Genomic DNA, 26,636 nt, shown 5'->3' with positions numbered 1-26,636 from the left:
TAAAGCAGGTCACAGATACCATCCCCAGGAACAAGATGCCTCTCTTTAGCCATCTGCCAGTGAAAACACAGTCAAAGCAGAAAATACAACTTGAAGCACTGAAGCGTGATTGCAATCTGTTCTCACGGCTGTATGTATCTTGCCAAATACGTGATGGCAATCTGGATCAATTCTTTTGCCACGAAAACCAGGCAGCACCACCATCTTTTTCTCATGGAGGGAAAATGCGACTTGGTACAAAAGCAGACCTCTTGCACTGCATAATGACTGATGACACTGTCTCACAACCTGCTCCTGTAGTTGATGCTGTGTTCATTGATGGTGCAGCTGTGGTCCAGATGCTGAATCCTGGTAGGGCAAAGACCTTCCAGGATTATGCAGACAGTGTCTTTGTACCGTATGCAAAATCCCAACTTCAGAAAACGAGCCGTCTTGATATTATCTGGGATGTCTACATCCCAGACAGTCTAAAAGGCACCACACGACAGAAGAGAGGGAAGGGAATCAGGAGACGGGTGTTTCCAACCACTGCACTGCCAAAGCATTGGAAAGACTTGCTGCATGTTGATGAGAACAAAACAGAATTGTTTGGATTTCTCTCCCAGCAAGTCACTTGCGTTCCAGTAGATGATGGAAAAGAAGTCTACACAACTCACGGGGAGATGGTGCTCTGCTCTCCTGCCCAGTCTGACTTGAAAAATCTCACTCATGTTCTCAAGAGGAAGCAGACACACGCTTGCTTCTGCATGTGTCAGATGCCGTTCAAAAGGGTTGCAAGAAGGTGACTATTCGTACTGTAGACACTGACGTTGTTGTCCTTGCCGTGGCAATGTTTAGGACGATTGGGCCAGAGGAAATGTGGATTGCTCTTGGTACAGGCACCAGCTTCAGATACATTGGGGTTCATGAAGTGGCCAACAAGCTGGATCCAAGTACCTGTGCCACTCTCCCATTGTTCCACGCACTTACGGGATGTGACACAGTCTCAGCATTTGCTGGAAGAGGAAAGAAAACTGCATGGGAAACTTGGAAGGCTTTCCCTGAAGTTACCGAGGCCTTCAATGAGCTCATGCAGATGCAAGGTGATGTGAGCGAGCTGTCCAAGTCGCTGTTGGAGCGCTTTGTGGTACTGATGTACGATAGGACGAGCGACATCAGGGAGGTGAATGAAGCTAGGAAACAGCTCTTCACTCAGAAATCCAGAGCTCTGGAGAACATCCCACCCATGAAGGCTGAGCTAGAGCAACACATTAAGCAGGCCACCTATCAGGCCAATGTCTGGAGCAAAGCATTAGTACCTGATCCTGAGCTGCCAAGCCCTTCTGATTGGGGCTGGGCGAAGGAAGCAACTGGATGGCAGCCACTGTGGAGCACCCTTCCAGAAGCCCTCACAGAGCTGCTATGAACTTATCCATTGTGGCTGCAAGAAAGGGTGTACTATGTGCTGCAAGTGCAAAAAGGCTGCCCTCAAGTGCGCTGCCCTTTGCTCATGTTCAGGAGACTGCTAGGCTTTTAAAGGGGCTCACATGACCATACTGAACTGATAATGTCATCGTAGGGTGTGTTAAGAGATGCCGACATGACAACAACATTGCTCAGTCAGATTTGACGTGATAAATTAGAGTGAGCAATGTGGTTATGTGAAGCCCACTTTTTGATGTTCTTTGTGTGTATGTTTGTGGGGCGGTGACCCAATTTGTTCATGTTTTACTTTATTAAAACAGAGTTTACAGCAGTTCTGTGCAATATATGTGTAATAACAAGGTAAAAATAGGCATAATTGATGTGTCCTGCCTTTATCGCTGCAAACAAGTGAAAAAAAACGACATTTGACAGCCTGAAATGTATTGCCCTCTGCCTAGTCCCAGAGGTCAAATCTGAAATGCCTCCATGTCTGAAATCAAACTTCATAGTATATAGAAACACTGGAGAAAGTTTCATGCTTTAGTCATAAAATGCACAATACCTTCCATATACGATCTTATCTGCTCCACTATTTGCTGATGACTCTACTCTCTGTCGCTCCATTCCTCATCCCTCAGATCGGCAGTCTGCAGCCTCCTCACTCTCTGCAGACCTGGACAAAATCACAAACTGGGCAAACAAGTGGAACATGTCTTTCAATCCTGACAAATCTCACACTCTTACGATGTCTCTCCGAAAAGACTGACTGGACAACCATCCCATCCACTTCCTGAATAATCCTCTCCAAGAAGTTCTGTCACTCAAGCTTTTGGGTCTCACTATCTGCCATGATCTTTCCTGGGAAAACCACATTTCAAATCTGGCCTCCAAAGCCAGTCGCCGACTGGGCATCCTCCGTCGTGCGAAGTCCTTCCTTGTGTTACATATTTATGTGAATGTATGTGGAGTACCATTCAAAATGCTTATCCGTGTGTAGTATATTAAGGGTTGTTGTGATTGGAGGGTCAGGAGCCCTTCTGAACCAGTGGCCGGAAACGGAAGTGACCGAAAACGGAAGAAGAAAAGACACGAGGAGAAAAAAGGACGGTTATTCTTTTTCCTCGCCCGCTCCGACGAAAGGTGGGATCGACCGTGCGCTGCGTGAACAAGCGGCGTTCCGAAACCCGTCTGGCGAGAGGAGTTACCTGGACGCGTAACTACCTTTTGACACGGCAAGTCACCGTGAGTGCGTGCACGGAACCAAGCGTCCGGCACAGTTTGCCCCGTCTACAAGGACGCGTACGGGTCGCACGTTGGGGCCTCGCGCGCGTTGCAAACCGCGCTTGGTTTTGCCCCGTCTACAAGGACGCGTACGGGTCGCACTTTGGGGCCTCGCGCGCGTTGGAAGCCGCGCTGGGTTTTGCCCCGGTGCTTGGCAAGGAGGTGTGCGCTGCAGCAGCTGTCCCCGGTACGATACCTGCCCGGTGGAGGAACGTCCACCCGGGGTTCGTTCAACCGCCCGAGTGCGGAGACGCCGACCAGTAGCAGTACCTTGGTCCGGGGGGGCCCAGAGACATTGTGAGGAGCAGAGACCGAAAGGGGGTGTGAGTACTCACCGGGACACACCTGTATAAGATGGCCATCTTAATCATAGGGAATTGATTGTGAATTGGGAATTGGTGATGATTATGTATTGTTGATTGCTCGGGGAAAATCTCCGTGGTTATGTCCTTGAAATATTGTTGATGGTTGTGTCATTGAAATTGTTTGGTATCATTACCATTGAAATATACCCTTGAACGTCAGTTGTCTCTGGGGTGAAATTCCTATGGCTTGCGTGGCGAAAGCGCATATATAATACAGCTTTCTGGCGAAGTTCCTCTCACGGTCCGGGGGTCACCGAGACCAGGTATTCACCGAGGGGACCACGTAACAGAATTGGGGGCTCGTCCAAATTACGATTTGCGGTTTCGCAATTGGGTCTACGTCCGGGATTTAAAATTGTATAAAATAATAAAATAATAATTTTATTAATTAAAATTTATTAATTAATTATTAATTGGTAAATTGTTTTGTTTTGAGAAATTGCGGTAAAATCTTGGGCGAAGGTTAACAGGTGTTAACGATAGGCACCATGGCGTTTGTGGCACAGAACTTTGGGGTAACACCGAGTGAGGCACAGTTCCGAGCGTTGCTAAAGTCGGACCTCTTGAAATTGGCCAAACATTTTAACTTGGAGGTCCGAACTAATTTGAGGAAGGCAGAGTTGCAGGCCACGGTGATACAATCTATGGTGGGATTAGGAACATGGGACGAATTAGCCTGGGAGTGGCTACCCGAAGAACCAGAAGACGTTGAGCTCCGGAAACTGGAGTTGCAGTTACGGAGCCAGGAACGGATTAAAGAAGAAGAAAGGAAAGCATAAAAGGAAAGAGCAGAAGAAGAAAGGAAAGCAGAAGAGAGGAGGGAAGAGAAACAAGCGGAGGAAAGGAGAGTGGAACGAGAACTCCAGGAAAGGTTAAAAGAAGAAGAAAGGAAAGCAGAAGCGAGGAGAGAAGAGAAACAAGCAGAGGAAAGGAGAGTGGAACGAGAACTCCAGGAAAGGTTAGAAGACAAAAAAGCAGAGGAAAGGAGAGTGGAACGAGAACTCCAGGAAAGGTTGGAAGAGAAAACAGCACAAGAAAGAACCGAGGAAAGGAGAGTGGAAAGAGAACTCCAGGAAAGAAGAGAAAAGGAACAAGCAGAGGAAAGGAGAGCTGCAAGGGACCTCGAAGCAGAGGAGAGAAAAGCGGAAAGGGAATTAAAGGAACGTGACATGGAGCTTCAGCAAGAAATCAAATTCAAGGAGCTGGAGTTAATGAGAGAACGGGGAGAGGCACCACCCTTGCTGACGGGGTCGACACCTAACCAGAAAACCTGGGATGTGGGCAGACATGTGAGGCTGGTTCCACCGTTCAGTGAAAAAGAAGTCGCGAAATTTTTTCCACACTTTGAGAAAGTGGCTCGACAATTAAACTGGCCGGAGGAGGCATGGACCATATTCGTGCAAAGTGTGCTGGTGGGGAAAGCTCAGGAAATTTATTCGGCGCTACCAATGGACCAATGTGCAGATTATGAGGTACTGAAGAAGCACATCCTCAAAGCCTATGAGTTGGTTCCGGAAGCTTACAGGCAAAAATTCAGGAATGCCAGGAAGAGGGAGAGTGAGACCCATGTGGAGTTTGCCAGAGTGAAAGAAAACATGTTTGATCGGTGGTGTGAGTCAAAAGGAGTCGGGAAAGACTTCGAAACATTGCGGGACTTGATCCTGGTGGAGGAATTCCAGCAGTGTGTCCACGAGGACATCAAAGTGTACCTGCAGGAAAAGAAGGTACCAAAGTTGTGGGACGCAGCCACCATGGCAGATGATTATGCCTTAACCCACCGAATAGGGGTCCACGAACCTAACTCCTCGCCTAGATCTCCGCAGGGGAGGTGGGGAACAGCAGGTGCGGAGAACGACCATACATGGCGGCGGCCTCGAGATGATTATGGGGACAACTATGATACCCCACCGGTTCGAAATCAGAGGGATGCGGGCCCAAGACAAACTTATAGTTCGGGGGGCCCGAGGCAGACCCCGAGTTTTTCCTCCGGGCCTACTTGCGCGTTTTGCAAGAAACCTGGACACTTGATGTCCAGTTGTTACCTCATGAAAAGGGACAACCCAGAGCGGAGTCCGACTATTACAACTCCGAATGCGATGGCTAGCGTAAGAAATCGCCATCAAAAGGGTTACCAACCATTTATTTCAGAGGGGTTTGTGTCACTGGATGGAGCCTCGACTAACCGGAGACCGGTTAGGATATTGAGGGACACAGGGGCCCATCAATCTTTAATGCTTGAAGGCATTTTGCCATGGTCCGAGGAGACGGCAACGGGGGATAGTGTTCGTTTACAGGGGATCGGGGGCGGTGTTAGTGCTCCCCTTCAGGTCATCCAGTTGGAGTCCGATTTGGTGTCAGGACCGGTCACCGTCGGTTTACAAGCCACGCTTCCTGTAGAGGGTGTATCTGTGGTTATCGGGAATGATTTGGCCGGGGGTCAAGTTTATGGTAACCTGAGGGTTGGTAAAGAGCCCAGCAGGGAGAATAACACCACACCAGCTCGGGAGGGCGACAAAAGTGCCAAGTTATTTGTAGGGGGACTGAACTTCAAAACAGAGGAAGAAGTTCTGACCTCTGTCTTCAACAGATATGGGCCGCTGGTGGAAGTGTGGTTGGTAAGAGACTGGGAAACGCAACAGTCAAGAGGGTTCGGCTTTGTCACGTTTGCCAGCACAAAAGACGCCAGAGAGGCAGAGAAGAATTGGAATGGCAAGGATTTGGAGGGTCGGACCATAACAGTAGGGAAGGCATTTCGTAGGCGTCGAGAGGTCTACAGGAGAGGACAACTGGGCGGTAGTTTTGGTGGTGGCCACAATCAATATTATTATGGAGGCTCCCTGAGTTACGGCCGCTCCCGAAGGAAGGATTGGCAAAGTAGTGGCCGAGAAGGAGACCGCTATTCATGGGACTACAGGGACCAGTGGTCCCAACCTAATTATTAGGGAAGTTCTGAGAAGTGGAAGCACTGAAGGCGGCGGAGCCGCCGAGCCAAGATTCCTACACGAATTAACCGTGAACGCCGTTCCTAAAGGCGTCCATGTAGTGAACTTTCATGCACGGACTAACCGTGAACTCCACGTTCCTCAAGGCGCCCATGTAGAGAACTTTCCTGCACGGACTAACCGTGAACTCCGCGTTCCTAAAGGCATCCATGTAGTGAATACTCGGCTTGGCCTCCCAGAAAAGTGCTATCGAGTGGCTTAACTTTGGATCTTTGATCAACCCCTTCACCTTCATTCACAAGAAACTGGCGGTCAAAGTCAGAGGGTCAGGAGATGGAGTTTGATTTGGCAGGGACAAGGTCGTTGCTGGTGCTTAGTCCAGAGTGAGTAATCTGGAGGGGTTGTGGTGAAATTTTGGTTGCTTTATTTTTAAGTGATAACTGTGCCCGGGGGCAACTGATAATGTGGGGGGGGTTGAGTGATCTGGTTTGTTTCTCCAAATTGGCCGGCAAAGAAAGTTTTCGCTGGGTTCAAACTTTCTTTCTTGAAGGGGGGGAGTGTTACATATTTATGTGAATGTATGTGGAGTACCATTCAGGTCTTTGCTTATCCGTGTGTAGTATATTAAGGGTTGTTGTGATTGGAGGGTCAGGAGCCCTTCTGAACCAGTGGCCGGAAACGGAAGTGACCGAAAACGGAAGAAGAAAAGACACGAGGAGAAAAAAGGACGGTTATTCTTTTTCCTCGCCTGCTCCGACGAAAGGTGGGATCGACCGTGCGCTGCGTGAACAAGCGGCGTTCCGAAACCCGTCTGGCGAGAGGAGTTACCTGGACGCGTAACTACCTTTTGACACGGCAAGTCACCGTGAGTGCGTGCACGGAACCAAGCGTCCGGCACAGTTTGCCCCGTCTACAAGGACGCGTACGGGTCGCACGTTGGGGCCTCGCGCGCGTTGCAAACCGCGCTTGGTTTTGCCCCGTCTACAAGGACGCGTACGGGTCGCACTTTGGGGCCTCGCGCGCGTTGGAAGCCGCGCTGGGTTTTGCCCCGGTGCTTGGCAAGGAGGTGTGCGCTGCAGCAGCTGTCCCCGGTACGATACCTGCCCGGTGGAGGAACGTCCACCCGGGGTTCGTTCAACCGCCCGAGTGCGGAGACGCCGACCAGTAGCAGTACCTTGGTCCGGGGGGGCCCAGAGACATTGTGAGGAGCAGAGACCGAAAGGGGGTGTGAGTACTCACCGGGACACACCTGTATAAGATGGCCATCTTAATCATAGGGAATTGATTGTGAATTGGGAATTGGTGATGATTATGTATTGTTGATTGCTCGGGGAAAATCTCCGTGGTTATGTCCTTGAAATATTGTTGATGGTTGTGTCATTGAAATTGTTTGGTATCATTACCATTGAAATATACCCTTGAACGTCAGTTGTCTCTGGGGTGAAATTCCTATGGCTTGCGTGGCGAAAGCGCATATATAATACAGCTTTCTGGCGAAGTTCCTCTCACGGTCCGGGGGTCACCGAGACCAGGTATTCACCGAGGGGACCACGTAACACTTGGCACACCTGAGCTCCTCACCACATACAAGGCTTTCATCCGCAGCTCAATGGAATACTGCTCTCCCCTCTGGGCTGGTGCTCCTGCCTCACACCTAGCGCGTCTTCACGCTGTTGAAACCAAACCATTCAGAATCATTGGAATCTCCCGCGATGAAGCTAACTCCAAGGGCCTTTCACTCACTCACCGCAGGCAGGTTGGTGGTCTTTCCGTCTTCTACCGACTCCTCTCTGGCCTTGCCCCCCAGCTCTCTCTGGGCTCTGTCCCCCAAATATTCCTACAGGTCGCACAAGATCTGCCTGCAACCCTCTTATGGTTAAACTGCCAAAATCAAGACTCTCTGCTCACCTTCACTCCTTCATTCCTCTTTTCTCCCGCCTCTGGAACAAACTCCCTCACTCTCTTCAATCCCACTCCACCCTCGAGGTCTATAAAACAGCTGTTCACCACCATCTCTTATCTTCCCCCATCCAAAACCTTGATCTTTTCTACCCCCGCTAGTTTCACCCCAAATCCACTTTTTTGAAATACCATCTTCTGTCCGGGAAGTCCTTGGTGTCCTTGTGTTTTATACTTCTCCCAACCCCCCCTCCCCCCCCCCCCCACTTCCCACGCCTCCTCCCCCCAAGCCCTCTCCCTCCCACACATCTCCCTGCTCTCAAATGTTATGTTTGTGTGCTTCCCCTTCTCTCCCCATCTTGTCTTCCGCTCCCTCTTTTTATATATTTTGTTTGTCTGGTTGATTTGATTTTGCAATAAATGTTAGCTCTGTCACGAGCCTCGATTCAGTATACAAAAAAAGAAGAAAAAAAAGAAAAGCCTTCCCAGAAGAGTGGAGGCTGTCATAGATAACAGCAAAGGGGGAAGGGTGGAGGGGAGCAACTCCATATTAATGCCCATGATTTTGGAATGAGATGTTCGATGTTTGAGTGTCCACATACTTTTGGTCATGTAGTGTATATATATATATATATATATATATACAGACTTGGCATTTAATATGGAATATTTTATTTTTCTTGACTTGGGTTTACTTTCTTAACTCAGTATATCAATCTGGTAGTAAGGGAAACATGAAAATCTGTTAACTAAATTGTTACCAAAAAATTTCTTCACCAATATGTTTGTAAAGGTGTGTAATAACATGTGTTAAAATGTTGAAGGTCAACTCCCGTGGAAAACCCAGAAAAAAAGCTGTTGAATTCGGGTACCGAAAAATTATTTTCGAGAATTTTTTTTTTTTTAATTCGGCACTTAAGTAACTTATGAGGGGTCAAATAAGGGTTTTTCATGATTCTGAGTTGATTGTTAACATTTATATTTCACCACAGACACTCCTTTGTGGAAAAATAATTTCTAAATATATCTCATTTTCTACTTTGCAGGACATGGAGTCTAGCAATATGGATGAAGACGTTACTCCACCTGTGCTCAATTGCTTCATCTGTGCACGCTCGGATACACCAGCTGAAAGGCTCATACAGGCAACTCCAAAGGGATACTCAACTTTATTGAAACAAGCAGAAACTGTCGAAAATGTTACTGTTGTGGAACGTATGAAGGAGGCTCAAAAGGAAGGAAAACTGAGGTACCACCAGAAGTGTAAAAATGATCTGTACAACAACTTTGTTGCAACCACCAAGAAGTCAGCTCAAGCATCAAAGGCAGAGAAAGAGTCATCAAAGTTGAAGAGAAGACGCACTACTTGTGAGTTCAGTTCATCAACTGGCTGCAGTTCTAGAAGATCACAGTCAGTTGACCTCCTGTATAAGGATGTATGCATTCTTTGCAACCAACCAGCCCAGCTCTACAAAAATAATCCAGCACAAGCTAGAAAGAAATACAGAGTGCCAGATAATTTGACTGCAGATACACTGAAGGCAAGCTTGCTGAAGACAGCACGGAGTCGCGGGGATGACTGGGGCACTGAAGTCACTGGACGCCTGGAAGGGATCAACGACTTGGTAGCAGAAGAAACACTGTACCATTTACGATGCAAACTTATGTTTGCGAGAGGTGACAGTTTGTCCAAGACTGATGAGGAAGGAAAAAGGAAGAGAGGACAGAGGAGTATTGATGAGGAGCGAGAGGCAGTTTTTATTGAATTCTGCGAATGGTTAGACTCAGAATTAGAGCATGGGGTAATGAACATGGACCAAGTCCATGAAAAGCTGCAGGAGTTTGATCAGTCACCAGAGAAGAGCCTTTCTTATTCAAAGCATTGGCTAAAGATAAAACTTCTAGAGAAATACGAAGACACCTTGTATTTCACAACACAGGAAAGAAGGGCAGATGTACTCTGTCTCAAAGATGGCACCGACAATATTCTGCGAGCGCATCATGCTAATCTTGACCATGGAGATGAGAAGACTCAGATCATAAAGACGGCACTCAAGTTCATATCCAATGATATTGCCTTGATTGATTTAGGTACAAAGTCATACCCCACCACACACAGTATGACTTACATCGATAGTCAGCTGACACTTGTTCCTGCAAGCCTTCAGATGTTCTTGAGACCGATTGTCAAGACAGACGAAAGAGTTGCCGTTTGGGGGCAGAATTTTATTAAGGCCTGTCGACCTCGGTCTGGAGTATTGCCACACCAAATGGGGCTTGCCATACAACTTGATCATAGATTTGGGTCAAAATGGATGCTCAACAAGTTCCACCGGCTGGGATACACTGAGTCTTACACGGAGACACAAAACTACAAATACTGCTTCCTTAATAGTAGGAGTGGAGATGATGTTCCAGATACTTCTGGCACTCTTGACACCATTGTGGAGGAAACCGATGAACAGATCAATGATGAGGTTGCGGTTGATGCTGCGCTTGAGGATCAATCAGTGATGACAGCCAAAGTGCCAGCCAGTGAAAGTGAATTGTCAAGTAATGATCAGGTGGTCTTTATGGAGGTTGGGGAAACAAACAATGCAGTCACTCAGTTTGTTGGAGCCAATATAGATTTAAACATTGTCTCTATTCACGGAAACACTCCCTTTCACTCAATGGGTTGGATCGAAGTCACCTCTCCGGCACCACCTTTGCCAGATCCACAGACAACAGCAGCTTTCCCCTGGGTGAAGTTGAAGGCGCTCGACAAAGCTAAGATCCTGAGAGGAACTGAAGTAAAGATTATTCCATTTACGAACAGGAAACAGATAGGAACGAACGCGATCATGTTTCTCCCCCTCGCTGAGCTTTCCTCCTCCCTGGCTCATGATCAGCCACTCCTCACTCCAGGTGACACACTCTGGGCAGCGGGGTGGGTGATCAAAGCCAACGATCCTGAGTTCCCACACTCCAACTGGAATGGCTGGATGAAGAGAATCCATGCTAATGATGCAAAGCAGAGCACACAGATCGAGTTCCTCCCAGGAGAAGGAGATTGAAGGAATTGAAGGGTGAAATTCGGTACAACATGTTCTCAAGGAAGGCAGCGGCAGGAGTGATCAAACCAGAGACTCTACCTCCAACAGAGGGTGCAGCTGCACAACATTCACTCCGTGCCTACCTGCAGACCCGGGACTGGATCCTTCTACAGAGCATGTCTCTGAACCCCAGTGACTATGGATGGACAATAGGTGTGCATGGGTATGAGCCAGTTCCAACACTGGACCCCACGGCTCCTGAGGAGCTATTGCAGTTCACGAGCTGTAATTGTCATGGAGATTGCAGCAACCGGCGATGCAGCTGCAAGAAGAATGGGGTCACGTGCATCTCGGCCTGTGGAGTCTGTAATGGCATTACATGCAGAAACTGCAGTCATGATGTTGTTGAGTCTGAAGAAGACATAGACAATGACTGTTGAAACTTCTGACATTGTGAATGAGAAATAACTCTTGAGTATTATATATGTATGTGAAATAAAAGCTACTTTGTGTGTAAATGTAAAAGTGAAAATATAAATGTTAACAATCAACTCAGAATCATGAAAAACCCTTATTTGACCCCTCATAAGTTACTTAAGGGCCGATTAAAAAAAATAAAAATTCTCGAAAATAATTTTTCGGTACCCGAATTCAACAGCTTTTTTTCTGGGTTTCCCACGGGAGTTGAACTTCAACATTTTAACACATGTTATTACACACCTTTACAAACATATTGGTGAAGAAATTTTTTGGTAACAATTTAGTTAACAGATTTGTGAAATATCTCATAAAATGCCCTTACTATGGTGAGTTTCTTTTACACTTTGGTGATTTATTTGTTAAAAGAACCATGTCACTGATTGTCTGTCGCAGCAAGAAGTCAACAACAGGATTATATCACAGGTGGCGTGGCAAAATGTACAGACAGGTGCATTTGATGATTGGCTTCACAGTCGGGTATACAAGGGTTGTTGTGTTCAGTATTAGTGGAAAACAACTGCTGCACATCTCCAAAAGTTATTGCCGCTTCCTCTGGAGATGGTCCGTCAACTCAACAATGCTGTTTGTCATGGAGTGGTGGCTTTACGAAATTACGGCATGAAACAGCGTGCTATTGCTCGGCAATATGGCATCACTCAAGGACGGGTGTCAAAGATCCTGAAACGAAATGCTCAGAGGGGTGTCCCTACTCCAATACCGAGGCCAGGACGTCCCCGCAGAACCACAAGGAGGGATGATCGCCAGCTGCACCGGTTAATCCGCAATGGCCATACCAAGTCACCTCATCGGCTTAGGGCTGAGTGGCAGAAACTGACAAATGTGCCTGTATCCAGAAGGCTAGTCAACCAACGACTGGTTCAAGCAGGCTATCGTGCTAGGTGTCCCCTGAGAAAGCCACGCCTGACCAGACAATACCGCCAGCGCCGATTGCAGTGGGCCAGAGAGCACCGTCAATGGCAGCCAGGACACTGGAATCACGTTATCTTCAGTGACGAGTCTAGATTTCTGGTCTATCGTCAAGATGGCAGTGTCCGAGTGCGCAGACAAGTGCATGAATCCCACAACGAAGATTGTCTAGTGCCAAGCGTCCAAGCTGGAGGTGGTGGGGTGACCGTTTGGGCTGCTTTTCATGCAGGGGGCAAAACTGACCTGGTTGTTCTGAATGGAAACCTGAACCAGTTCAAGTACAGGGCCATTCTGGAAGAAACATTGCTTCAATTTGCTCATGCAGCCTTTCGAGGAAACTTTGTCTTCCAAGATGACAATGCACGGCCTCATCGTGCTCGCAGGATCCAACACTTTCTTGCTGACCATGGTGTAGAGCATATGGAGTGGCCTGCCATGTCCCCGGATATGAATCCAATAGAGAACTTGTGGGCAGAATTAACGCATCAAATCGACCACTTGGACCAGCAGCCCACCTCTGTGCGTGAATTGCAGCAGGCTATTGTCACTGCATGGCAAGCGATTCCTGTCCAAACCTTGGCAAATCTCGTGAACAGCATGCCTCAACGTGTACATGATCTCCTGAATGCTCGTGGGGGTTACACGAAGTACTGAACTGCAATTTTACTGTCCGTAATCCCAGTCGTAATTTAACTTTTGTTTTTGTTAAAAAAAAATTGGGCTAATGTACAAAACAAAGAGATACTTCTTTGTAAACGTACAGAAGTTTAACACAGTACTGTCCATGAATTGAGTTCGATATCAGTTTACATCACTTTCAAGGATCAATTTATTTGTTTCGAAATGTCAAATGTGGTTTTTGTTTCTTTTAAAGGTCACATTAACAAAATCTAGAATAATTTCAACATAATTCCAATGAACTTTTGGTTCTAAGACATCTTGAAAAGTAAGTTCACCCACACAAAAAAAATATTCCATATTAAATGCCAAGTCTATATATATATATATATATATATATATATATATATAGTATATATATATATATAAAAAAAAAATATATATATATATGTATTATATATATATATATATATATATATATATATATATATATATATATATATATATATATATATATATACACAGTGCATTCAGAAAGTATTCAAACCCATTCACTCTTTTCACATTTTGTTATGTTGCAGCCTTATGCTGAAATCGTTTAAATTCATTTTTTCCCTCATCAATCTACACTCAATACCCCATAATGACAAAGACAAAACAGGATTTTAGAAAGTTTTGCAAATTTATTGAAAAAAAAAACTGAAATATCACATTAACATAAGTATTCACACCCTTTGCTATGACACTTGAAATTTAGCTCAGGTGCCTCCCATTTCTCTTGATCATCTTTGAGATGTTTCTACACCTTGATTGGAGTCCACCTGTGGTAAATTCCATTGATTGGACATGATTTGGAAAAGCACACACCTGTCTATATAAGGTCATATACAGCTGACAATGCATATCAGAGCAAAAACCAAGCCATGAGGCCGAAGGAACTGCCTGCAGAGCTCAGAGACAGGATTGTGTCGAGGCACAGATCTGGGGAAGCCTACAAAAAAAATTCTGCTGCATTGAAGGTTTCCAAGAGCACAGTGAATGATCGTTTTAAGGCCATTTTTCCCCGCTAGAGTGGGGGTTGGCCTTGCGGGCCCCATGACCTCATGGGGCCCTGTTTGAGGCAATGTTTTTTATGGCCGGATGCCCTTCCTGACGCCAACCCTTAGCCGCCTCTTACGATGCGCAGGGATACGGTGTACCTATTCTAAATCAGGGTACACACCGGATCATTCATCCCAGCAAGCTGGTACTCAATTTGCCGACCTCAGAAGGATGACAGGCTGAGTCAACCACCCTGGTGTTAATTCAGCGATCGACCGGGATTCAAACTCAGGATCCTAGGATCCCAAGCCAGCGCCCCAACCGCTTCCAAGCCCCAAGAGCTTCCAAGAGCACAGTGGCCTCCATAATTCTTAAATGGAAGAAGTTTGGAACAACCAGGACTCTTCCTAGAGCTGGCTGCCCGGCCAAACTGAGCAATCAGGGGAGAAGGGCCTTGGTAAGAGAGGTGACCAAGAACCCGATGGTCACTCTGGCTGAGCTTCAGGGATCCTGTGTGGGGATGGGAGAAACTTCCAGTGGGAGAAACTTCCAGAAGGACAACCATTACTGCAACACCCCACCGATCTGGGCTTTATGGCAGAGTGGCCAGACGGAAGCCAAACAGTTCAATCTTGGTTTCATCAGACCACAGAATCTTGTTTCTCCCAGTCTGCGAGTCCTTTAGGTGCTTTTTTGCAAAATCCAAGCGGGCTTTCATGTGTCTTTCACTGAGGAGAGGCTTCCGTATTTATTCCATACTAAATTTATATTTAGTATTTATATACAGATTGATATTTATTTTAAAAATGACTATAAATCTTGAGAAAATTTGGTTAGTTTTCTCATTACGTCACTTCCTATGTTTATAATGTTATTTTTCAATGTGTTGCAGTAAAAATGAGGTTAACAAATGTGTTCTTATATGAAAACAATAAAATTGCATTGTTGACAAATTACATTACAATATCGATGGTTACGACAAATTCAAAAGTAGGTCTCAAATGTATCACCTTCTAGTGCGGGAGCCCAGAAACATTTGTTTCACATCTCGAGTACAAAAGGTTTGAGGCCTGGAATATATGCATCTATGATAGGAGACCCCAAAAAGGCAATTCTTAAGTTCTGCAATTCTGCACAGCAACCAGGGGGCGCCACCAAAGACCCCTAAATGTGACTCTTAATTCACAATTTGAGTACATCTTTCAAACTTGTCTTAAAATGTTCTCTATAGGAGTGGAAATCAGAATTCCCAATTCTTACGTTTTCAATTTGTGTATTAGGTCGCTTAAGAACGACCTAATTAATGCTAATTAACGCTAATTAGCATTTTTAATTCACAATTTGAGTACATCCATGAAACATATGGCAATGTATTCCTTAGGTCATCCTAAATCAAGATCAGTCATTCTTAAGTATCCATTTCATGTATTAACCCACTTAAGAACGCAAAATGTACTCATTGACCCCGTCCCTGGCAAGGTGAGTGTTAATTCACAATTTGAGTACATCTTTCAAATTGGTCCCAAACTGTTCAGTAGATCATCGTGAATCAAGAACAGCAATTCTTATGTGTCCATTTCATGCATCAACCCACTTAAGAATGCAGTCAGTATTGTAACGGAATTTGGGTTGTCACTGGCTGCTATCCCCCCTCCACTCCCTGGCTGGCCCTCCCTTATATGCAAGGGAGGGGCTGGAGTGCTGACCTGAGGGCAGGCCCCAAGTAGACACCCACACCAGTGCTGAGCATGCACACACCTGTCTGGCTGGCCGGATCGAGGGTGTTCAGTTTTGGTTAAGGAAGGAGTTTTGGCCTCCCAGCCAATGGGGAGGCTTCTTCCCTAACTTGAGCCAATTACACCCTAAACAGGAAGTGCCTCTCTACAGAAATGACTGTCCTGCAGTGAATAACTGGGACCAATATACAACATTGTTTGGGGAATAATAACCAGTGACTTAAAGGGAAATATTAACACATTATCAATCCAGGTTTGTGACACTATCTTGAGGGACGAACTTTCTGGGACACCCTGTAGAGGGAGTTGTCGGTTTATCATAGGACCTAATCATGGGGAATCTCCTGCTCTTTCCCTCCATAGATTCTCTGAATCGGCTGCAGAATGTCTGATGTTGCCTGCAATGCCTAGATCACTGCTTAGGTAAGTCAACAAATAGGGTTAGGGTTTGGGGTTAGGTGGCAAAACCCCGGCAGAGGTTGTAGAAGGTGACGACTCCTTGGATGGACATAAATGTGGGGCATTGCTATGGTGAACATCACTGGCGGCTTTAACAGGTGGCGTTTGGGATGAGATTGCGGTAAAGTTCTTGTAACAAGAAACATGGTAACCCTAACCCTAACCCTAACCCAACCCTAACCCTAACCCTAACCCAACCCTAACCCTAACCCAACAAACAATACTATGCTGTAGGCCTAATAAGCATTCGGGGCCGATACAGAATTATGTAGCCCTAGGCCTAGGTGGCGCGCAGGAAATGTCCAGGCAGATGAGGGTATCCAAAGTTCTGTATGCATACCGATTTCAGGTTCGAACCACAGCTGAGTAGAAAATAATGACTTATTGCCTCAAAATTTGAAATAACTTCTTTTGGATTTCACTGACCAAAACTGACTGACTCGCCATGCTCACTGACCACCCGCTGTGATTTTATTTTTCAGACAATGATTTGAAACATGCAACCATGGAATCGGCCACCAATACTACGCCTACTGTCCAGCCTACTGTCCAGCCTACTGTCCAGCCTACTGTTTCATCATTGGAACGCAGATGTATTCTTCACATCCAACGCAGTGCAGACAAGAAAGCTCGTCCAGACGTTCTACCTTTCAAGGATACGCAATGGGAAGCAGTAGAAACAGCAGCAGCTAATAGACGGCAAAAGCAACATTTCCAGGACTCTGTCTATTGTGGTGTAGTTCAGAGATTGCCTACGTCTCCTGCTGAAATGGATGGTTACCATGTTTCTTGTTACAAGAACTTTACCGCCATCTCATCCCAAACGCCGCCTGTTAAAGCCGCCAGTGATGTTCACCGTAACAATGCCCCACATTTACGTCCATCCAAGGAGTCGGCACCTTCTACATCATCTGCCGGGATTTTGCCACCTGTTTGTCTATTCTGTGAGAAAAAGATAAAACGACTCAAAGGTGGAAGCGTCGAACTGTTGGGAAGATGTGAAACCATTGAAGCCGGTGTATCGATCCAAAATGCAGCAAAGACATTAAATGACAGTAAGGTTATTCCAAAAGTAGTTGATACGGATTTAATTGCCAAGGAGGCCCACTACCATCATTCATGTAAAAGTGCGTATTTGTTGTCAGCCAATCGAGTTTCCCAAAAGGACACACGTGAAACAAAAACGCCTTCTGAGACCAGTGTGTTGGACATTTTTGCATACATTGAGCAATCTGTAATAATAGACAACAGACCTGAACTTCTTAATTCTGTATATGAACGTTATCTTGATATTTGTTCGGCATCCGCAGAAACGCCCAGGGGAAGCGCCTTCAGCCTCTCTAGGACATTGATGAGTCACTTCAAAGCGCGCATAAAGATACAGAGTTCACTTGGGAAAAGGCTTGGAAACATCTTATATAATGCAGAAACCGCAGATGATGCAATTCGTGTTGTATATGATTACACATCTACTGATGAGAGAACAATCGCCAAAGCAGCATTGCTTTTGCGCAACCAGTTGCTCAAGGTTGAAAAGGTCGACCTTCCTGAATGTCCGACATTGGAGGATTTAAGAAACGGGGACTCGTCACCCCCAAAACTTGTAGTAGATTTTTTTCAATATTTTGTACGGAGGGCTAAAACCAGAGCGATATACAGAGTCAGTAAAGCGCCGCGCAAATTCGTCTAGTCAGGATGCCTTGTTCATTGTACAACGGGGTCGCGCAAAACCTGCAAAACATGTAGCTCTTGGTATGAGTGTTAAGTCGGTCACTGGCAGTAAAAAAATGGTTCAAGTCCTGAACAGGTTTGGTCACTGTTTAAGCTACAACACATTGGAAGAAGTTGAAACTGCCACAGCTGAATCCATTCAAGAACAGAAGCTTGCTTGTCCAAAAGGAACAGTCGTAGGTAAACCAGTCGGATTAGCCTTCGACAATTTCGATGAGATGACTCAAACCATGTCTGGAGCCAATTCGCTGCACGATACCATGGGTATTCTGTACCAAAATGTGCCAGCACCTGATGAAGAACGTGAAGCATCTGCTGTCATGGCAGTTTCAACCTCAACTAGTGCTCGGCAAGTAAAGACAGGCAAAAGGAAGAGAACCCTTGAGAGTACAGATACTGCACTCCAGCCATATAGGAAGATACCAAAGATGACGAAGTTCAGTTACAAAAACACTGCAGTCTACAGCCTTCCAGATGTTAGCAACAAGGCTCGCCACCTGGACCTCGTGTGGATGATGAGCCATGCCATTGGCAATGATGTATTGCCTATTATGTGGGTTGGGTTTAATGCAAGCATTTGCAGTGACCACCTTCCAAAACAAGAGGTTCTATATATGCCAAACTTACGCCAGCCTATCACCAGCCTAGAGGTCGTGCAGGAGACTCTCCTCATCACGCAGAGGTGTGCTAATGAGACGGGACAGAAATACGGAATAGTCAGTTATGATCTGGGCGCAGCCAAGCCGGCACTTCAAATACAAGTGACTGAGAAACCGAAATTTGATAACATTTTCATAATGTTAGGCCCATTCCACATCGAAATGGCTTTCTTCAAGGCTATTGGGAAACTCCTGTCCAACTCTGGAGGACCAGAAATGCTGACAGAATCTGAGGTACTTGCAACCGGATCCTTAAACGGATTTTTGACGGGGAAACATTTCAACAGGTGCAAGAGATTGCACCCCATACTAGCCCTTGCTCTTGAGATGCTACACTTCTCATCCTTCTTAGACTCTTACCCACACAGAGAAGAAACAGAAGCATTGATAAGCAGCATTCAACTGACCACGTGGGAGCAGCTTCAGTCTGCTCTAGACTCGGACGTCTTCAAAGCATGCACAGCCGCGTATGAAGCATATACCCAAGTGACTGATGCCAGTAGTATTCCTCCATGCGAAAGAGAGGTTGCTGCCCACATAAAGCGTGTATCGCTTGTTTCAAGAATGTGGGCCAATGCTGACCAGCCAATCATCCAGCAACACCCATCAGAGGATGACGGATGGGAACTAGTGGGAGATCAATATAAACCCATCTGGTTTGAGGGAGACCAACTTCCGGAGTCGCTCGTTCCAGATGATGAAGAATTAGCTGATGCTGACGATGATGAGGTCCTAGCGCAGTCATCTTCTGATGAAGAGGACGTTGAAGGAGATGGTGATGATGGTGATGTGTAGGTTTACAATCGACCAAACCTGTTCATACGATTATATTCAGTACGGTACATATCCAAAGCATCCTGACAGGGAATTTGTAATGTTTTTGAAATTTTAAGCAAAATAATGTTAGGAATGTTGGATAAAACAACATATATACAATCATGTTGATGTTTGAGATAAATTCAATAATTTTTCGTTGATATAGTTAGTTGAGTTTTTACATACATTAAAATTTGTTTTTAGTTCAGGGTAATTAGCTTAAACATGTTAAATAGTTTATAAGCGATAGTCAGAGATAAAACAGCAATATCGCTAATAGAGTAAAAGTTAGACATTAGGTATTAATTTTTATAAAATTAACATTAAAAATTGTTTTTTGTTCCGAGATTTGAGATTTAATTGTTGATGGGCGGTAGAACCAGGACGCCAATTTACTACATGACTTACTATGATCTGATTTTGAAGCATAATTCATGCATACTAAGTACATTTTTGTGTAGTTTATAAAAAAATAAAACATTGTGTTTGTATACAATCTATGTTTCTCCTTTTTGTCAGTGTGCATTCTTAAGTGGGTTAATACATGAAATGGATACTTAAGAATGACTGATCTTGATTTAGGATGACCTAAGGAATACATTGCCATATGTTTCATGGATGTACTCAAATTGTGAATTAAAAATGCTAATTAGCGTTAATTAGCATTAATTAGGTCGTTCTTAAGCGACCTAATACACAAATTGAAAACTTAAGAATTGGGAATTCTGATTTCCACTCCTATAGAGAACATTTTAAGACAAGTTTGAAAGATGTACTCAAATTGTGAATTAAGAGTCACATTTAGGGGTCTTTGGTGGCGCCCCCTGGTTGCTGTGCAGAATTGCAGAACTTAAGAATTGCCTTTTTGGGGTCTCCTATCATAGATGCATATATTCCAGGCCTCAAACCTTTTGTACTCGAGATGTGAAACAAATGTTTCTGGGCTCCCGCACTATTCCCAGTGGTAATAAATATGTTGTTCTTTTTAGTTTATTCCATAAATGTTTTGGTTCCATGTTGCGACAGGCTTGAATACGTATGTTGATGAGCTGACTACACTACCGGTCAAAAGTTTTAGAACACATCAATTTTTCCATTTTTTATTGAAATTTATGCAGTTTAATGTTGCTATCATAATGGCAAGAAAAAGGCAATTAACAAAGGAAGACAGACAGACCATTATAACCCTTAAAAGCGTCGGTCTCTCCTTTAAATAAATTGCAAATAAAGCCAAGGTGTGAGTGAGTACAGTTTCCTACCCTATCAAAAGGCACTTGGAAACTGGAGGAAACTCTGACAGGAAGAGGTCTGGCAGACCCAAAGCCACAACAGAATCAGATGACAAGTTTCTGAGAGTCAACGGCTTGCATGATAGGCGGCTCACAGGACAACAGCTTCAAGCACAGCTTAACACTGGTCGAAGTAAGCAAGTCTCCGTTTCAACTGTGAAGAGAAGACTTCGAGCTGCAGGTTTGACAGGTCGAGTGGCAGTAAGAAAGCCATTGCTAAGATGGCAAAATAAGAAAAAGAGGCTTGCCTGGGCCATGAAGCACCGCCAGTGGACTACTGAAGACTGGAAGAAGGTCTTATGGACCGATGAATCAAAATTTGAAATCTTTGGTTCATCACGCAGGGTTTTTGTACGCCGTCGAGTAGGCAAAAGGATGGTTCCTCAGTGTGTGACACCAACTGTCAAACATGGAGGAGGAAGCGTGATGGTCTGGGGCTCTTTTGCTGGATCCAGAGTCGTCGACTTGCACAGAGTGACTGGCACCCTGAACCACAAGGGCTACTACACCATTTTGCAGCGCCATGCAATACCCTCTGGTATACGCCGAGTTGGTCAGGGGTTCATCCTACAGCAAGATAATGACCCTAAACACACCTCCAGGCTATGTCAAAACTACCTTCGAGGAAAAGAACAAGACGGTAGGCTTCAAATCATGGAATGGCCAGCACAGTCTCCAGACTTAAACCCCATCGAGCTGGTTTGGGATGAACTGGACAGAAGGGTGAAAGCAAAACAACCTACAAGTGCAACACATTTGTGGGAACTTCTGCAACAGTGTTGGGAAGAACTTCCCGAACAATATTTGATTTCCATTGTAGAAAGAATGCCACGAGTGTGTTCGGCGGTTATAACTGCAAAAGGTGGCTACTTTGCTGAGTCAAAAATGTAAATTAAATTTTGTTAAACAAAATGATTCCATGATTTATTTTTTATCTCCAATTGTTTATTTGTTCTATGCTTAATTTCAGAGTACATTGAGACATTAAACTGCGTAAATTTCAATAAAAACTGGAAAAATTGAGGTGTTCTAAAACTTTTGATCGGTCGTGTATCTTCACAATTAACCTCTGTTTTACTTCCCTCTCCCACCAATTTCAATTGTGTTTAAACTTGGTAGGTTAAGTACTACTCGTACCATCACTACAACTACAGCACCCAATAACCCACCTTTTTGTGGGGTTGGTCAAGCTCATCGAGAGCATGTACACTCAGCCCAAGTCTTTCTCGAATTGGCTGGCCAGATTGGGCGATGGAGTTGCTTGTGGCGATAACTTGTCCACTCGTGTTGAAAGATCTTTATCACCCACCAACTTATTCCAGCAGATGGGTCCCCAACTTATTGTCCATCTGAGGGATGGCACCGTTTGTGACGCAACGCTGTGCATCCGAAGCAGCAATGTGACAGCATATTCATTGTCGCGCGATAATATAACCCAGACTAGACCACTTCAATAGAAGTGCAATTACCAGTGCAATCACAGCACGTTCCTGCCAGACAAAATTTGGTCTTGATGAGGATGGGATGAAATAAAAACCGTTAAACATTTGTTGTTTTGTATCCATCATAAATATCTATCTATCTATGAGTGCAGAATTGACTAATATTCAATTTCAAATTGGGTTTGCTGGTTGGATTATTATTAAATCTCAGCTCTGACACTGATAATGCACACCTGTGGATTAGAGCAGGTAGGTAGCATGGATACCAGTATACAAAGACATACTTTGTTGGAAACACACCATGGGATTTTTGGAACTTGGGATGGGTATCAGTACACAACGACATACTTTGTTAGAAACACACCATGGGATTTTTGGAACTTGGGATGGGTACCAGTAGAAAACGACATACTTTGTTGGAAATGCACCATGGGATTTTTGGAACTTGGCATGGGTACCAGTACACAACGACATACCTTTTTGGAAACATACCTTGGGATTTTTGGAACTTAGGATGGATACCAGTACACAACGACATACTTTGTTGAAAACATACCATGAGATTTTATAAATGTCCACAAGCTAATGCTAAGGAGGGATAGCTCAAACAAACAGTTAAACTTGCTCAAACAACAGTTAAACTAGCTCAAACAAAAACACCAAACAGGAGGGCTAGCTTATCATATTCATTAATGCAATAACTCTCACTTTCAAAACACCAGTACGACAGTACATTTTGGGGTGAGAATGAACCCCACTCTAAAGAAGTCGAAGTATGTGCCATCTTGTAATCGTGAATCTAAAAACAATTGCCTCAAAGTCATACGTGTTCTTTGCCTTTATCTTCAAGGTAATAATCTCCCCATTTGTGTACTTGGCACACACAGCCTTCCATCCTGAAGGTTCAAGTAGCAAGTCGCAGACGAAACAATCAGCTTAACATCCCCTGTGAAAGATGATACACTATCTCGACAACAACAGCACTTCTTAATCCTGATTGATATCTTTGACGATTTCTGCTTGGAAGCTTGCATTCAATGACAGGTCTATTATTAACCAACTTTTACTACCACTTGATATCTACATTTATGAGGGTGGTTGAAGGTATGCATGGGCCTATCATTGTATAACTAAAAATTATAGTTAATTTCTCAATTTTTTTGCAATGATATGGTAACGGATTCGGTCTCCCTAATGGGTGACGTGAGGCCGCCAGAGATTAGCTCCCAAGACTACGCGGAGGAGTTCTGCACACGCGCGGTGATTCCGCAATGCGGTGTGGTTATGATCAATTTCACCACGTGGCGGTTTGGGTACGTGCATTCAGTTTTAAGGGGAATTTGGTTACACTGGAGGGCGATTCCGCGGCTCAAAATTCCACAACAAATACGTTCTAAAAATAAACATGTTTAATAAATGAGGGCGAGGATGCAACAATGGAATCCATTTGAATAAAGAAGACATGGTATACCGCCGGCATGCTCAATACAGTAGTATTGTTTTCATAATAACAATAATAACATTAATAAAAATAATACAATAAATATAATCGTAACATTTTTGTCATGACTGCAAAGTTACTGGATTGAAGTGGTGTATGGTTTGTGAATGACTCAATGAGAAGCAGTGTACTAATTCTGCAAAGTTACTGGATTGAAGTGGTGTATGGTTCGTGGATGACTCAATGAGAAGCAGTGTACTAATTCTGCAAAGTTACTGGATTGAAGTGGTGTATGGTTCGTGGATGACTCAATGAGAAGCGGTGTACTAATTCGGCAAAGTTACTGGATTGAAGTGGTGTATGGTTCGTGGATGACTCAATGAGAAGCAGTGTACTAATTCTGTAAAGTTACTGGATTGAAGTGGTGTATGGTTCGTGGATGACTCAATGAGAAGCGGTGTACTAATTCTGTAAAGTTACTGGATTGAAGTGGTGTATGGTTCATGGATGACTCAATGAGAAGCAGTGTACTAGTTCTGTAAAGTTACTGGATTGAAGTGGTGTCTGGTTCGTGGATCACTCAATGAGAAGCAGTGTACTAATTCTGTAAAGTTACTGGATTGAAGCGGTGTATGGTTCGTGGATCACTCAATGAGAAGCAGTGTACTAATTCTGTAAAGTTACTGGATTGAAGCGGTGTATGGTTCATGGATGACTCAATGAGAAGCGGTGTACTAATTCTGTAAAGTTACTGGATTGAAGCGGTGTATGGTTCGGTGGTTCGTGGATGACTCAATGAGAAGCAGTGTACTAATTCTGCAAAGTTACTGGATTGAAGTGGCATATGGTTGGTTCATTGTGGACTCGAAACATACAGAATAAACCAGTGTCTCAATGCAATCTCTTCACTTCCATGGCGACAGACAGCTTAGAGACTTAGAGTACTTCAAAATAATTTAATACTGACATTATTTAAACAGATGTTTGGTACTACAGAACTTGAATATACAAGAAAACAAACACGACATAATGACAATAACACCGAAGCTTTTCGTGCTGCACTCAAGGTGATTCATAGCAAAGAGACCGGAAAAGATGATAACTAGTGCATTTATAAGCACTAGTACACCCGCTCACTACGGGAGTGGCGAGAATGGTAATTCCTCTTTGGGGTATGTAGATTACAGTCGATCTATGTATGGTCAGGTCTCAAGAACATTGGGTGTGTGTTCATTTACCAAGTTTCTTGTGGAGAGATCGCCAAGTGGTTTAAGCTTCGAGCAAGAACTCCATTCAAAACCATTAAGGATTGGCTGGCTTGGCAAACCCAAGCTAGCTGCTTGGTAAATGAGCACACCCCAGTCTTTCTCTTTCAGTTTCGTATTAAACAGCAGGAGCGGGTTTCAAAAGTTCGCTACGAAAAATGGCACGGCAGAGGCAGAAAGGGCCATGTAATTAGCCCAACATTTGTGGGGTATATAGAGTACCGTAGATCGTCGCTCAGTTCTGTAAGTAAACCTTACTTCATGGATGTCTGGATTCCTCCAAATTTCTTCATTTAGTGTTACAAAAAATGCCACGGTAGCAGAAGAAAGGGCCATGTTATTAACCCAACATTTGTGGGGTATATGGAGTACCGTAGATGTTCGCTCAGTTCTGTAAGTAAACCTTACTTCACGGATGTCAGAATTCCTCTGTGTAGAAATGAATGTGCTACAACTTTCATTGTGTAACCCTTCGTCCTCCTGTCACGTTTGGTTGAGATTGGATAAGTAACGACGGAATGCATTGGGGTCAAAAATTCATCAGACAGACAGACAGACACCAAATGGCGTATTTTAGTATGATGTCTAAGTAACCACGACACCGATTGGTTCTTCAGTCATGACGTCATTGGTGTTCTGAACGCCCATTGGTTGACTCAGTCACCACTGTCCCTGGCTCCGATTGGCTGGAGTGGAGGTGTCAGCGATGACGCACCATTTGCATCATTCTCTTGGACAGCGGTCGGGAAAAATACCTTTAATCTTTCCGTGTTGAAAGAGAATGAGAGAATGTACAAATTCCTTTTGACGACACAATGTGGGCTCCGTGTAATGGATGAAGGTTTCTTCTAACATAAGTAGATGTAACGTACTGCAGCCTCGGCTCAATATCGTGAACATATCTGCATTGTACTGGTCTGCACAATCGGGATTGGCATCCAAGTGCCGCGCAATGGCACAAGAAGAAGAAGAAATGGTCGACGGTCCTTGAACGTTCTTGCATGCTCGTACCGGTTCAGTCCTCAACACGGAGTGAACTTACGTTATTTGCTAACTATTATCCCCACCCAGGTCAAACCATCTGTGCGAGACCCTCGCGTTCCACGTCAAGAAGGCTGTTCCATGTGTGTAAACACCACATGGCTCCGATGACATGGCAGCAACATGTGAGTGACTTCATCGCTGAAGAAGTACGTGCATGGCAGGGAGGCCTGGGGAAGTGGCTATACGAGGATGTCAGCCACGGATAAACGAGAGGAGGAATGAAGAGAGTGAATCAGTGCACACAGCTGCACAAGGGAGTGAGTAAAGTGAGTCAGCATCACAGCCTCACACAGCTGCATTCAGATGCAGAGGAATGTGAGTCAGCACCTGCAGCTCCCGAAGGAGGGCCTGAAGGTGAAGGAGGGCCTGAAGGTGAAGAGGACCTGAATTTGTCTGAAGCGGCCTGAAGGTGAGGCATGAAGACATGAAGCCTGAGGCCTATATTTACTGTGTCGTTGGAATACCTGTAACGCCTATGCTTTACATATGTGATGGTCATTTTAACAATCGGTTCGTTTGTGTTTCACACTGAATGAAAAACATAAAGGTAGAGCATGGCGATTGTGATATATGACAGGTTCAACGATATGTTCAGCCTGAACGGCATATAAATCAAAATGGCGGTGTGTAGAGTCAGTCGTCGTATGCCGTACTGACATCACAGACATAATCACATCACATCACATCACCCCTGCCATGTGACCAGATCCTCAGCTCTGATTGGTGTGGGTTTGTGAGGGACATGTATACATACATACATAC

This window comes from Myxine glutinosa, chromosome 2 (assembly GCF_964187855.1).
Source record: "Myxine glutinosa chromosome 2, kmMyxGlut1.1, whole genome shotgun sequence".
NCBI classification, from domain to species: Eukaryota; Metazoa; Chordata; class Myxini; order Myxiniformes; family Myxinidae; genus Myxine; species Myxine glutinosa.
The sequence above is the reverse complement of the archived record's forward strand: the minus strand, read 5'-3'. Positions refer to the sequence as shown.